The following is a 12,520-nucleotide window of genomic DNA, read 5'->3' as shown; positions in this document are numbered from 1 at the left end:
TGAATGGAAAAATGCTAGCTATATGAAGTCCAGTTCACTTAAAGCCAGTCCTCGCCCTTGTACCCAGCTCAACCTTTTTTTTTCCTCCCAGGCTCCCAGATTTTAAAAACGTTTTAATAGGTATTGTCAACTATTTTTCCATTGCACCAAAATAACTTGAATTCCATATTCAGTAAATGGTTAGCAGTGTACTTTGGGAGACTAATCTCCCTGCAATTCAATTAGTTTTATATACAGTTTAAAAATGATAAGTCATTTACAATTTTAGTAAAAGTTATTTCAGTCCAAACCATTTCGCAACACTCTGAAGATGCTACCTTTTTAAAAATAATGGTTGGCATAGATTCTTGAAGATTGTAAGCGGATTTCTTGTTTGCTAACTGGTTTGAATTTACTTTTTATAATCTTATCTGGAGTGAATCCAGTCAGCTTAGTTTGTGCATTAGTGCAAAGACTGCAGTGCAGATACAAATTCATTGAATACAGTTGTACCTAATTAGAGTAGAGGCACTGTACACCATGCTAGCTCACTTTGCTTGGAGAGGCATTTGATTCATTTTGGATTAAACTTGGCAGTGGTTTGCATTGTTGAAACCAATAATAATCACACAAGACATTGGAAATGCACAGTAGGTACCCCCGTATTTGGAGAGAACAGTCTGATTCATGTTTTGGTTGTAGATTCTTAACATTTTAATTAATTAATTAATCTTTATTGTCTTGCATTAACACTGCATTGAAGTTACTGTGAAAAGCCCCTAGTCGCCACATTCCGGCGCCTGTTCGTGTACACAGAGGGAGAATTCAGAATGTCCAATTCACCTAACAGCATGTCTTTCAGACCTTGTGGGACTTTATTGGCGTGCGATATTTACTACTTTTACTTCAAAACCATAATCAGATTTATTGTTATAAACTTGAGAGATATAAGTTAATAAGCATATTGAAGGGTTCATTATTGACTGCCACCATCCACGTAAAAGTTCATATACTATGGTTTCATTTAATGTGAATTCATTTTGAGTGGAAAGTATAAATGACCAGTATATATAGTTGAACATAAACTGACCCTTGTTACTTTGTCATTCATAAAGTTGGATATAAAGAATTCCCTAACCAACGTTCATTGAAGCACCTAAATACAAAATAAGATTTATGTAGGAGCAGGAGTAAGCCATTCAGCCCATCAAGCCTGCTCTGCCATTCAGTATGATCATGGTTGATCACCCAATTCTGTATTTTTTCCCCCACTCTATCCCATATCCCTTTACGCCATTGGTATTTAGAAATCTTTTGAATCTCTATTTTAAATATATGGAAACGACTGTGCTTCCACAGCCCTCTGGGATAGAGAACTCCAAAGATTCAGAATCCTCCCAAGTAAAAATAATTTCCCTCATCTCTGTCCTAAGTGGCATTCCATTTATTTTGAAATTCTGTCCCCAGGTTCTAGAATCCCAATTAAGAGAAAAATATTAACGGCATCTAGTCTGTCCCTTCCTCAGCTTTCAATGAGATCTCAATCTTCAAAACTCTAAAGAATACAGGTCCCGTTTACCCAGTCTCTCTCCACAGGACAATCCTGCCATCCCAGGAACAAGTCTGGTGATCCTCTGTTGCACTCCCTCTATGGCAGTAATATCCTTCCAAAGGTAAGGGGACCAAAACTGAACACACTACTCCCAGGTGCTGTCTCACCACGGTTCTATACAATTAAAGCAAGACTTTGCGACTCTTGCATTCAAATCCGATTGCGACAAAGAGCAACATCCCATTAGTCTTCCTACTTGCCTGCTCTGTCTGGCTGTTAGCCTCCAGTAATGTATTGACTAAGATATCCAGTTCCTTTTTCACATCTACATTTCTTAATCTCTTGCCATTAAAGAAATCCTCTGTGCATCTGTTCCTCCAACCAAAGTGGATAACCTCCTTTTTCCACATTATATTCCATCTGCCATGTTCTTACCCACTCACTGAGTCTGTCCAAATCCTCTTGATGCCGCTTTGTATCTTCCTCACAACACACATTCTCCTACCTAACTTTGGAAATATTACATTTGGTCCCCACATCCAAATCATGAATATATATTGTGAACACCTGGGGCCCAAGTACTGATCCCTGCGGTACCCCACTAGTCACAGTCTGCCAGTGCGAGAATGAACTGGCCAGTGCCATTTATTCCTACACACTGTTTTCTGCCTGTTAACCAATCCTTACTCGCTTGTTCCTAGGATCTCAAATTCTGAAAGATTTCTTGTCTCTTTCTCAGTGAATACAGGCAGAAAGTAATAATTTTGCTTCTCACCATTTCACTATTCTCCATTATAAATTCTCTTGACTCTGCCTGTAATGGACCAACATTTGTCTTACCTACCATTTCCTTTTTAGGTAAGCTTTCACAGTTTTTTTGCTAGTTTACATTCATATTTTATTGCACCGTTCTTTATCAGCTCCTTGGTCCTTTGCTGTATTAAAATCCTCCCAATCCTCACGTTTGATGCTATTCCTGACAACTTTAATTGGCCTATAGAATCTTTAACATTCTTTGTTAGCCACAGTTGATTAACTTCTTTTAGGGATTTTGTGCCTTAACGGGATGTATAATTTAAAAAAAAAAAATGTTATTCTCCTCTTTCACATTTTCTCCCCAATTTACACCCAACAATAAGCAATAATCAGTAACAAATGCAATGTCAATCCCCATATCAATAACAACAATCCCATCCAACCAAACCCCCAAACATTAGCCCGCATGTTAACATAAACAACTGACAAAAAGGCATCAGGAATCACCCATAGTCTCCATTAACACATACAGCCCCTCCCCCTAATGTTCGATGTGATCCAATTCTCGAAAGTGCATAATAAATAACGCCCATGAATTGTAGAACCCCTCCATCCTTCCCCTCGGTTCAAATTTGACCTTCTCGAGTCAAGAATTCCAGCAGGTCTCTCTGCCATGCCAGGGAACAGGGTGGAGAGGTTGATCTCCACCCAACAGGATCCGCCTTTGTATGATCAAAGAGACGAAGGCTACAACATCTGCCTCCGCACCCGTTTCCAACCCCGGCTGGTCCGACACCCCGAGTATGACCTCCCGAGGGCCCAGGTCCAGTTTCACGTGCACCACTTGAGGAATTACCCTACAAACCTCCGTCCAGTAATCCTCCAGACTATGGACAGGACCAAAACGTATGAACTTGGTTTATGCCCCCCCCGCAACATTCACTCACATCTTCAACCCCCTCAAAGCCAGATCATCTCCCCCTTGTAAGGTGTGCTCTATACACCACCTTCAGCTGTATCAGCCCCAATCTCGAACACGAGGTGGAGGCGTTCACCCTCCGGAGCATCTCACACCAGAACCCCTCCTCCATACCCTCTCCCAACTCTTCCACCCTCCTTGTCCTCCTTTCTCCTCCCATCTCCGAAACTGTCCATCCCACTTCCCTGGCTTAAATCTATGGTTGCCCCCAACCCGAAGTGCTGGTGAAACTGTCTCCAAATTCTCAATGAAGCTATTGCTACCGGACTCCCTGAGTATTTTAAAGGAATGTATAATTGCTGTAAACTATATAATAATAATTTAAAGACTGCCTTGCCTATGTATCATACTTTTTAATGTATTTTCTCAATCTACCTCAGCCAATTTGCCCGTCATAATTTCCATTGTTCAAATTTTAACACTCTGGCTTCAGTTTGAATACATCACTTTTAAACATAATGTAAAATTAATTTTATGGTAATTCATCAAAAAGTTTATTTTACAATATTATTGAGGGCATCACATTGGCGCAGTGGTTAACGCTGCTGCCTCATGGTGCCGAGGACCCGGGTTCGATCCTGGCTCCGGGTCACTGTCCGTGTGGAGTTTACACATTTCCCCCTGTCTGTGTGGGTTTCACCCCCACAACCCAAAAATATGTGCATGGTAAGTGGATTGGCCATGCTAAATTGCCCTTGATTGGAAAAACAAATTGGGTGCTCTAAATTTATATTTAAAAAAAATATATATTATTAATTAGTCCTCCTTCATTAGTTCTAAAATTGTCTGTTCCCTAGTTCAGTGTTTTTCAAACTTTTTTTCCCCGTGACCCACATTTACCAACCGGCTGACCTTCGCGACCCATGCTCGCTGACTTACGCAACACACTATTTTTGCTTACCTTTAATGCAACAGGTGAGCCTGCTTGGTCTTTACGATCTCCATCCAGTCAGGTTCATAGGAGAGGGCAATTGCCATTTTCAGGTGCAGCCGGTTCCTCTTGTGTTTTCTTCATCTTTGTGAGGATGGGAAATCCAACCTCGCACATGTAGGTCATTGTAAAGGACAATAGCAACAAAATGCTTGTTTTACTCAGCATGGATACTCCTCGGAAACACTACTCCAGAATGCTGACACCTCATGGAATTGTGGCATGTTTCAATGTGCTGTCACAAGTGAGACGCAGAAATTCAGTCTCTTCATTTAGAGTGAGCTGTAAGGCGCTAATTGACTCTGGGGTTTCAAACTCAAACACATTTTTCACCTACCTCTTTCAAAATCTGAAACAACTCTTCCGGAAAGTAGCATTAAAAACTGTTGATCAGCACAGCCAGATGCGACTGAATAAAGCGTGCCAGTCTATTGACGTTTCCTTACTAACACATTTTTTCCCTGATGTGTCATAGCAATGTGGGGAACATATAGTAGTTTTTGCTTTGTACTCTCACATGACTTCCAATGACTTTTGGAAAGCATCTATTTCTTTACAGTGCCGAAAGCAATCCTCATCCTTCCCTTGCAATTTGAGATTGTTTGTCTGCAAGGTAGTTAGCATCCAACTCTCTATTGCCAGTACTTCCCCGCATATGGCACACATGGGCATTGCATCCTGATTTACATTGGCGCAATTAGCAAAACCATTCCTCAAGAAATCATCTTTATACTGCTTTGTACCTGATTTCAGCTTCTTAGGCTGCTCACCAGAGAACCTGGAACTCTATACAGCTCACACCAGCACTATTTTGTCATTCTGTGGACTCTATTGAGCAGCTGTCCAGCAGATTCAGTTGTGAGATCCTGGCCTGTTTGTGTCTCTGGCTCCCTGGTCATTATAATAAAACAAGCTATCTTCAATTCTTCACAGTTCTATTTCCTGGCTTGTTGGCAGTTAGAAAATGGAGGAATCTCTCCGTGATATTGCACCAAAAGCATGGACGTACAGGGCATGTGACGTCAGTGTATGTGCCGGGTGTGTGACCTGCTCTCTGCTGCCGCTCTGGCGGGAAGACTATCGTTTGCATTTAAAGACTGGCCACGGCCTGCATTCTCAACTTAAAAGCAGGTCGCAGCTGACATTCTTAAAAGCCGTTGGGCGCTTCCCCATGACCGCTCGCTCTATGACCTCCACAACCATCTGTGACCCACCCAGCAGTTTGAAAAACGTTGCTCAAGTTAGTTCCTTTGGTGGCACAGTGGTTAGCACTGTTGATTCACATCTCCAGGGATCTGGGTTCAATTCCCAGCTTGGGTCACTGTCTGTGGCAGAGTGAACGTTCTCCCCCTGTCTGCATAGATTTCCTCCGGGTGCTCCGGTTTCCTCCTACAAGTCCTGAAGGACGTGCTGTTAGGTAATTTGGACATTCTGAATTCTCCCTCCGTGTATCCAAACAGGCGCCGGACTGTGGCGACTTTTCACAGTTGCTTCATTGTGGTATAAATGTAAGCCTACTTGTGACAATAAAGATTATTATTATTGTTCTAGAAAGCCATCCCTAACATACTCCAGAAACTTATCTTCCACAGCATTGGTACTCATTAGGTTTATCCAGTCTGCAGATTGAAGTCACCCATGATTACCTGTTGGACCATGGGCGACTTAAAAAAATCTATTTTAAGTGCAACAGAACTTCAGCTGCTTTGTTTGAGAACTGCAACATACATGAATTTTAACATTGTTCTTGGGTGGGATTCATAATGTATTGTAACTGTACAAAGGCTACAGTTTCATAGAGTCTCAAGTGAATTCTAAATGTATTCTATACAGAAATTGGGTGGAAAATGTCTGCACTATAATCGCTGACCAGCAGACATCTGTTTATCATAGAATTTACAGTGCAGAAGGAGGCCATTCAGCCCATCGAGTCTGCACAGGCTCTTGGAAAGAGCACCTTACCCAAGGTCCACACCTCCACCCTATCCCCATAACCCAGTAACCCCACCCAACACTAAGGGCAATTTTGGACACTATGGGCAATTTAGCATGGCCAATCCACCTAACCCACACATCTTTGGACTGGGAGGAAACCGGAGCACCCGGAGGAAACCCACGCACACACGGGGAGAATGTGCAGACTCCACACAGACAGTGACCCAAGCTGGGAATCGAACCTGGGACCCTGGACCTGTGAAGCAATTGTGTTATCCACAATGCTACCGTGCTGCCCAAATATGTTTAAAATATTCTAAACAGCTCTAGTCTTCTGGATAGTTTTCAATCCTAGTGCAACATGACATGCATCGCTATTTCAACCAACAATTGAACTTGCAAACAGATTTAAAACTTGATCAACAACTGGAAAAAAGATGAAGATCCGTATGTTGTTCTTAGGTGGGAATTTAAAATATTCTAATTTGGGACTTTCCACCTCAAACCAGTTAACCCTCATGTAGAATATGCACACACTGTAAACAAAATGTAACATTTCTGGGAAATTCTGTTCATGAGCCAAGTGCTCAACTTGATATTCAATATGTTTGAATAGGGAGCCAGACAGAGATGTCATTTGCTGATTTTTGAGCAGCTTTTGATGGGATACTGCATATCAGACAGCAACCTCTGCGTTTCTGTTTTTAACTGCCTGAGTTGACCAGGACAAGTTACTGTCTGATGTTGATGGAAATAATAGCTTTTACGTTCCTAGAAACATAGAATCACTACAGTGCAGAAGGATCTATTCAACCCATTGAGTGCACCGACCCTCTGTAAAGGTATCCCAGTAACCCCACCTAATCTTCTGGACACAAAGGGGAAATTTAGCATGACCTAACCTGCACATCTTTGGACTGTGGGAGGAAACCGGAGCACCCGGAAGGAGCCCATGCAGACACGGAGAGAAAGTACAAAATTCTTGCATAGTGTCAACCACTGTGCTGCCCTAGGAAAGTCAAACCCAATGTTTATTAAAGCAGTGTAACTATTAGCTCCTGACGCAAAACTTTTTTCCCAAAAAGATATTCGAGAAAGTGGTGGGAAAAGATGCATGGAAACAGGATTCGGCCCTTCGAACCTGCTCCACCATTCATTATGAGCATGGCTGATCATCAAGTTCAATACCCTGATCCTGCCCTCCACCCATATCCTTTGATCCTTTTGGCCCCAAGAGCTATATCTAATTCTTTCTTGAAATTACACAACTTGTGGTCTCAAACACACTGTTTTGGCCTCATGATGTCAGTTACTTACAGCTACACATCTAATCTGCAATTTAATGTTACATATAACTTGCCATTTATCAAGTTCCCTGACTGGGAAAAGTATTGAAATCTGTGTGACTATAAACTTGTATTTAACTTTTTATTGTAAAATAGCACCGCTTCTAAAACATATTTTATAAAATGTCATTGGAGATTCACTAAGTTCATATCTTTACATCCTATTGAAACTTGAGACGTTACACAACAGACTAAATCTGTTCACATTTTTCTCTGGAAGGGTGAGACAAAAGTAGGATTTGAAATCTACAAGGAAACTCTCCAATAGGTGAGCCAGAATCTACCCTTTTAGTTGTCTTCTCACAAACAATAGCAGGCCTGAATAGCAACTAATTTTTGAAAGCAACTAATTCATTAATTGGTTAGCGTTTTTTAGACTTGAGGATAAGGGAAAAGCTTGCAGGTAGATGCATAGAATCATATAATCATAGAATTTACAGTGCAGAAGGAGGCCATTCAGCCCATCGAGTCTTCACCCAACTAAGCCACACCTCCACCCTATCCCCATAACACTACCTAACCTATTTTGGACGCTAAGGGGCAATTTAGCATGGCCAATCCGCCTGACCTGCACATCTTTGGACTGTGGGAGGAAACCCTCGCAGACACTGGGAGATAGTGCAAACTCCACACAGTCACCTGAGGTTGCAATTGAACCCGGGACCCTGAAGCTGAGAGGCAGCAGTGCTAACCACTGTGCCGCAAATTGCTGGCATGCTAATGATATTTCTTTATTTATTCTTTGGGTTGTGGGTGTTGCTGCCAAGCCCAGCATTTGATACCAATCCATAATTACCCTTGAACTGAGTAGCTTGCAAGGTCATTTCATAGGGTAAAGAGTCAACGACATTGTTGTGGGTCTATAAAGTTACATGTAGGCCTGACCAGAGAAGGATGAATATATTCTTTCTCTAAAGGATATAAGTGAACCAGATGGGTTTTTACAGCATTCAACAATGGTTTCATGGTACAATTACTGAGTCTAGCTTTTTTTAAATTCCAGATTGAATTCAACTTGCATCAGCCGCCATTATGGAATTTGAACCCATTTTCCCAGAGCATTAGTTAGGAGCCTCTGGATTACTAACCGAGTGACATTATCACTGCACTACCGTCTCCCTCTGGAGCAGGTTGCCATGTGGGATTGTGGAAGAGAACAGATTAGAAAGATTATGATAGTGAATTTGCTGACTAGAGGGGCAATTGTGTCCTCTGCAGTCCTAACCGAGTTCAGAAGGGTATTTTGACTAGGTGCAAAGATGAAGGATATCTCAGAACAGCTGAAGTGAAACTTAGAAATGGAGAGAGAAGATCCAGTTGTCATCTAACTTTCAGCGAATGGCACCTTGGGAAATTCACTTGTAGCTTATTAAAAACAATACATCTGTGAAAGCAGACTTCACTTTCAAAAATAAAACAAATTCAAGCTATGTTTTTAGAACTTTCAATTTTTGGAATTTTGACACAAAACTAAATGATCAAATGCTCTGTTACTTACAACCTTCAAGAGACACCTTTCTGTATTAACAAAATAATAGTGTGTGGCGCATGAATGACACTACTGATCTTATGAAATGATGTAACATTCAACTTCATGGACTGTGTCAAATTATTTAGTATCATTGTATTAATATTCTATGCTTCGCTAGGGGCATAGAGTACAAGAGCAAGGAGGTTATGCTGAACTTATTCAAGACTAGTTAGACCTCAGCTGGAATATTGTGTACCACAATATAGGAAGGATGCAAAAGCAGTGGTGAGAGGGAAAAAGAGGTTCACTAGAATGGTTCCAAAACTGAGAAACTTTAGTTATGAGGAGATTGGAGAGGTTGGAATTGTTCTCCTTGGAGAGAAGAAGGCTAAGGGAGATCATCATGAGGGAAGTATTTGCAAAGGATGCAAACGTGAGGTGAGAAAATAAGTTTTTACACAATTTGGTTCAGGATGGGATGCACTGTCTGGAAGTTAAGTGAGGGAATGTTCAATTGAGGCAGTCAAGAGGGCATTACTTGGAATTAATGTGCAGGGAAAAGGCAAGATAATTGCACGAGTCATGATGTTCGTTTGGAGAGCCAGTGCAGACATGATGGGACAAATGGCCTGCGCTGTAACAATTCTGTGATTGTAGGAAAATAAATTCAATTGCAGAAAACCAAATATAGGTAAAAACTAGCCATGCCACCTGAAGAACAACGGGGTTAAGTGATACAGATGAAGTAGGTTAGAAGCACAGTGGGCAAAACAACTGGCTTGTAATGCAGAACAATGCCAGCAGCGCAGGTTCAATTCCCATACCAGCCTCCCTGAACAGGCGCCGGAATGTGGCGACTAGGGGCTTTAATTTGAAGCCTACTTGTGACAATAAGCGATTCGTATTATTTGATATTTTTAACAGTAATGGGAAATCCTACAATACATGTGCAGCAAAGGTTTTGAAAGATCTTTTGATTTTATTCCTATTTGTTGTAAAACCTTTAGGAGCTGGGGAAAATATTTTTTTGACATATTTGATAATTGCGTTCTTCAAATTCCTCAGCAGCAAGTAATAGGGGCTGGTTTAGCAGAGTGGGCTAAACAGCTGGCTTGTAATGCAGAACAAAACCAGCAGTGCGGGTTCAATTCCCGTACCGGCCTCCCCAAACAGGCGCCGTGTGGCAACTAGGGGCTTTTCACAGTAACTTCAATGAAGCCTACTTGTGACAATAAGCGATTATTATTATTAGGAATAAAAAGATCAATATACAGGACTTTGATTCATTTTTGAAATGTTTATTTTAATAGATTCATGCATGAATGATTATTTGAAACAGTACATAGTAATTGACCTGGAATAAAGTGTCGTCTTGGTTCCTGTGAACAATGAAAAGATCATTTTATATGCTGTCAGCAGTTGATTCTGCTCTTTTGACTAAATGTTAGCTAAAATTGAGGCTCTGTATGGGAAGATTGATATTTAAATTAGTCTTTGTTGATCATAAATGTTAGGAAAAGATTTTTCTCCTGAACTGAAATTACCATGGCTTCTGGGTATTCAGTAAAGAAGTTGAGCAATTGAGCTAGGCTATATTGGATTGGATGCAAAAGCAAAAATAGCGCTGCAGATGCTGGGAATCTGAAATAAAAATCAAAATGCTGGAAATACTCGGGCTGGAGAGTAAAACTGTCTATGTTTCTGATTGATTAACTTTCATCGGAACTGGAAATAGTTAGAAATGGGTTTTAAGCAAGCCCCCTTGGCAGAACCTTTCAGTTGCTTCAGCCCTACCCAGTGGAATTCCCTCTCTAAACTCATCTACCTTTTGTGTTTTTTTTCACCTTAGAAAACCTCAGCACCCATAATTTAGAAGTTTTCAGTCAGCATTTTAATCTATTTCTCTTTTTAAAAAGTTTATAAGTACCCAATAATTTTTTATCAATTTAGCGTGGCCACTCCACCTACCCTGCACATCTTTGGCTTGTGGGGGTGAGACCCACTCATACACAGGGCGAATGTACAAGCTCCACACTGACACTGACTCAGGGCCGGGATCGAACCCGGGTCTTCAGTGCTGTAGACAGCAGTGCTAACCACTGCGCCACCATGCTGCCCACTTTAATCTATTTCTCAATTGTTTGATTCCTGATTTCCCATTTTCAACAAGCCATAATTCATCCAAACCATCACTGCTCATACTCTGTAACATGCATTACATCCTGCGCATCCCTGTTCTCACTGACCTATATTAGGTTTCGATGCCCCAGTGCCTCCAACTTAAAATTCTCATCCTTATGTTTTCTCTTTGTGGCTTTGTCATTTCCTCTCTGGTTGCCTACAGCCGTTCATGAATTTTGCATTCCTCCAACTCTGGTCTCTCACACGCCCTCACCAACTTTGTCATGCCATTGGTGACTGTGTCGTTACTGCCCTTTGTTCTGGAATTTCCTTCCTAATCTTTCCCACTTGACTCTTCACCTTTTAAGATTTCCCATCAAATGACTTCTTTGACTAAGACTTTAGTTGGTAACCCCTGCTGATATCTTTCCTTTTGGGGTCAGTCTCCACTTTTATCTCATTATGCTTCTGTTATAACACCTGAAAATGTTTTGTATGTTAATGTCAGTATATAAATGAAAGCTGATCTTCTTTCCTTCTGTCTCTCCCTCTTTCCCCCCCCCCCCCCCCCCCCCCCCCCCCCCCCATTTCAATATGATTTTCTGACCTCAAATTTTATGTCAGAGTGGCCTGGAAGCTTCCAGTCAATGAATTAATTGTTCTGAGTAGCCATGGCAGTGTGATGTGCTATTGTGCCCTTGGATTAGGATGGGGAAAATTCAGCCAGGCCTCTAGCTTTCAACCGATTCCTCTGTACTTTGATGCTAGTCATGGACATGACTGGGTGGCTCTCCTCAAAATAGAATAGCCTGCTTGCTCCCTTTCTCTTTTCACCAACGACACCCCCACCCTCCCCACACACAAAAAAAAATTTGAAGTGTGAACTGTATGACTTATTGCTGCAAGTATGTCCAGTGGACAATTGTGATACCCTTAAGACCATAAGACATAGGGGCAGATTTAGGCAATTCGGCCCATCGAGTCTTCCACCATTCAATCATGGCTGATATATTTCTCATCCCCATTCTCCTGCCTTCTTTCCATAATCCCTGATCCCCCCCCCTTTAATCAAGAACCTATCTCTGTCTTAAAGGCACTCAGTGATTTGGCCTCCACAGCCTCTATGGCCGAGTTCCACAGATTCACCATCCGCTGGCTGAAGAAATTCCTCTCATCTCAAACAAAAGAACAGTACAGCACAGGAACAGGCCCTTCAGCAGTCCAAGCCTGCACCGATCATGTGTCCTATCTATACCTTGCCTATTCATGTGTCTATCTAGATGAGTCTTAAAGGTCGCTAACTTATCTGCCTCAACCACCTCACTTGGCCGTTCATTCCAGGCCACCACCACCCTCTGTGTATATAAAAAAAAACTTCCCCTGCACATCTCCACTGAACCTATCCCCTCGAACTTCTGGTTTAGCACAGGGCCAAATAGCTGGCTTTTAA

The 12,520-nt window shown here is 41.6% G+C and overlaps 1 protein-coding gene across 7 annotated transcripts in view; it reads left to right on the top strand.

Moving 5' to 3' along the window:
- Nucleotides 1-12,520, top strand: part of tnpo1 (transportin 1) — a 233,726-nt gene that overhangs the window by 60,851 nt on the left and 160,355 nt on the right. The gene's annotated exons all lie outside the window — the stretch shown is intronic.

The sequence above is a fragment of the Scyliorhinus torazame genome, chromosome 9 (genome assembly GCF_047496885.1).
Source record: "Scyliorhinus torazame isolate Kashiwa2021f chromosome 9, sScyTor2.1, whole genome shotgun sequence".
In the NCBI taxonomy this organism is placed as follows: domain Eukaryota; kingdom Metazoa; phylum Chordata; class Chondrichthyes; order Carcharhiniformes; family Scyliorhinidae; genus Scyliorhinus; species Scyliorhinus torazame.
This window is presented reverse-complemented; position numbering and strand designations above follow the sequence as displayed.